A 3,507-nucleotide genomic window follows, 5' to 3' on the forward strand; every position below is an offset into this window, starting at 1 on the left:
TGGAGTCTTTAGGGTTTTTGTTATATAGGTTATCATCTGCCCAGGCGCAGTGGCTCACACCTATAATCCCAGCACTTTGGGAGGCCAAGACAGGTAGATCACCTGAGGTCAGGAGTTCAAGATCAGCCTGTACAACATGGTGAAACCCCTTGTACACTAAAAATACAAAAATTAGAGCATGGTGATGTATGCCGGTAATTCCACCTATGTGGGGAGGCTTAGGCAGGAGAATCATTTGAACTCGGGAGGCAAAAGTTGCAGTGAGCTAAGATTGCACCACTGCACTCCAGCATGGGTGACAGAGCTAGATTTTGTCTTTAAAAAAAAAAATCTGCAGGCATCTAATATTATGTTAAACGAAAACGGCTAGATTGGGCATTATCATCTTGTTTTTGACATTAGAGGAAAAGTTTTTAACTGTAAACTGTTATGTATCAACATAAGGTACGAACTTGTCATGTATGGCCTTTCTGTACTGAGATACCTAATTGGTTGATAGTTTTTATCATGAAAGGATGTTGAATTTTGTCAAATGCCTTTTCTGCCTCTCTTAGGTGATCATGTGGGTTTTTTGTTTTACATTCTGCTAGTATGGTATATCACATTTGTGGATTTGTTTATGTTGAATCATTTTTGCATCCCAGGGATAAATTCCACTTGATCATGGTGAATAAGGGTCTTAAGTTTTTCTTTGATGGAAGACATCTAATTATTTATTAAATCTCCTTACTTATTATTTATCTATTCTGATTTTCCCTTTCTTCATTATTCCGTGTTGATAAGCTGTATGTGTCTAGGTATTTATTCAATTTGTTAGTGTACAAGTGCTCTTAGCACCCTCTTATGATTATTTGTATTTCTGTGGCATCAGTTGTAACGTCTCCTTTTTCATTTATAATTTTATGTATTTGAGTCTTCTCTCATTTTTTTAAGTTAGTCTTGCTAAAGGTTGACCAGTTTTGTTTATTTTTATTTATTTATTTGTTTTTGAGATGGAGTCTTGCTCTGTCGCCCAGGCTGGAGTGCGGTGGCACATTCTCCACGGCTCACTGCAAGCTCCGCCTCCCGAGTTCACGACATTCTACTACACGCGCCCGCCACCACGCCCGGCTAATTCTGTTTTTGTATTTTTAGTGGAGACAGGGTTTCACCGTGTTAGCCAGGATGGTCTCGATCTCCTGACCTCATGATCCGCCCGCCTGGGACTCCCAAAGTGCTGGGATTACAGGCATAGTCTGTTTATCTTTTTAAAAAACTAACTCTTATTTGTGTTGATGTTTTCTATGATTTTTCTAGTCCCTATTTCATTTATCTATATGCCGATCTTATTTCCTTCATTCTACTAACTTTACACATAGTTTGTTCTTCTTTTTCTAGGTCCTTGAGGTGTAATGTTTGGTTATTTCTTTTCTTTTCTTTTTTCTTTTCTTTTCTTTTCTTTCTTTTCTTTTCTTTCCTTCCTTCCTTCCTTTCTTTTTTCTTTCTTTCTTTTCTTTCTCTTTCTTTTTTCTTTCTTTCTTTCTTTCTTTCTTTCTTTCTTTCTTTCTTTCTCCTTCCTTCCTTCTTCCTTCCTTCCTTTCTTTTTCTTTCTTTCTTTCTTTTCTTTCTCTCTTTCTTTCTTTCTTTCTTTCTTTTCTTTCTTCTTTCTTTCTTCCTTCCTTCCTTCCTTCCTTCCTTCCTTCCTTTCTCTCTCTCCTTCCTTCCTTCCTTCCTTCCTTCCTTCCCTCCCTCCCTCCCTGCTTGCTTGCTTTCTTTCTTTCTCTCTCTCTCTTTCTTTCTTTCTTTCTTTCTTTCTCCTTCCTTCCTTCCTTCCTTCCTTCCTTCCTTCCTTCCTTCCTTCCTTTCTTTCTTTCTTTCTTTCTTTCTTTCTTTCTTTCTTTCTCTCTCTCTCTCCTTCCCTCCCTCCCTCCCTCCCTTCTTTCTCTTCTTTTCTTTCTTTCTTTCTTTCTTTCTTTCTTTCTTTCTTTCTTTCTTTCTTTCTTTCTTTCTTTCTTTCTTTCTTCTCTCTCTCTCTCTTTCTTTCTTTCTTTCTTTTTTCTTTTCTTTTCTTTGGAAAGCGTGAACGCTGTACCCCACTACCGCAAATTAAGCAGTTCACTTTCCTACATTTGGGGAAATCACACGGGTCAGCATATCCGGACTGCAATGGATAAGCTTCGCCCTGGGAAAACCGCCTTCATGATCATGGTATCTCCCCTGCCAGGTAAGTATGTGTTTGGTTATTTCTTTGATATATTGCTTCTGTTTTCATGCAGGTGTTTATATGTTTCATGTAGGTCTAACTTCACTCTTAGAACCACTTTTGCTGCATCCCCTAAGTTTTCATGTGTTGTTTTTCTATTTTTGTTTGTCTCAATATGTTTATAATTTCTCTTTTAATTCTATTTGACCCATTTGTTGTTCAGAAGCATGTTGTTTAATTTTCACATATTGTGAATTTTCCAGAATTTCTCCATTTATGCCGTTTTATTCATGCCATTGTGATCAGAAAAAAATCCTTGATGTTATTTCCATTCTCTTAAAGTTGTTAACACTTGTTCTGTGCCTAACATGTGATATGATTCTAAACCAACATGTGTGTTCTGTCCCTATTGGATGGACTGCTTTGTATATGTTTCTTTGGTCCATTTGGTCTAAAGTATAGTTCAAGTTCAATGTTTTGCTATTGATTATCTGTCTGGATTATGTGTTCATTGTTAAAAGTGGGATATTGATGTCCCCTACTATTGTTATATTGCAGTCTATCTCTTTCTTCAGATTTATTAATATTTGCTTTATATGTTTAGATGTTTTGATTGGTGGTGCATACATGTTTATAATTCCTACATCTCCTTGATAAATTGAACCCTTTATCATTATATAATGATCCTTTTTGTCTTGTTATACAGATTTTTACTTAAATAAAACTATAGCTACCCTTGCTGTCTTTTGACTTTCATTTGAATGGAATATATTTTTTCATTCTTTCACTTTACTGTATTTGTGTCCTTAAAAAGTGAAATGACTCACATAATTGATTTTTTTAAAACTCTATTTAGCCACTCTGTGTTTCTTGGTTGCAGAATTTAATCTGTTTATCTTCTAGGTAATATATTGATAGGTAAGGGCTCACTAATGCCATTTTGCTCATTGTATTCTGGTTGTTTTGTAGATCCTTTGTCCTTCTTTTTTTTCTTGCTGTTTTCCTTTGTGATTAGATAATATTCTCTAGTCGTATGCCTTAGATTTTCTGCTTTTTACCTTTTGCATATCTATAGCTTTTTGATTTGTGGTTACCATGAGGCTTAATGTAAAACATTTTATATATTATATAGAAGCTATTTTAAGCTGATAACAAACTTAAGTTTGATTGCATAAGATAACTCTACATATTTACTCCACCCACATACATTTTTATAGTTTTAATACCAAATTTAAATATTTTTGTATTGTTTATCCCCTAACAAATTATTGCAGCTATTATTTAGTAGTTTTGTCTTTTAACCTTCATACTAAAGACAGAAGTAA

General features: G+C 35.1%; 1 non-coding gene across 1 annotated transcript; it reads right to left on the reverse strand.

Moving 5' to 3' along the window:
• Positions 1 to 2,047: 2,047 nt before the first annotated feature.
• Positions 2,048 to 2,211, reverse strand: LOC115898525. The gene has a single exon (XR_004058242.1). It is a non-coding gene; the product is annotated as a U1 spliceosomal RNA (small nuclear RNA).
• Between the last annotated feature and the right edge of the window lie 1,296 nt (positions 2,212 to 3,507).

Source organism: Rhinopithecus roxellana, chromosome 6 (assembly GCF_007565055.1).
Source record: "Rhinopithecus roxellana isolate Shanxi Qingling chromosome 6, ASM756505v1, whole genome shotgun sequence".
In the NCBI taxonomy this organism is placed as follows: domain Eukaryota; kingdom Metazoa; phylum Chordata; class Mammalia; order Primates; family Cercopithecidae; genus Rhinopithecus; species Rhinopithecus roxellana.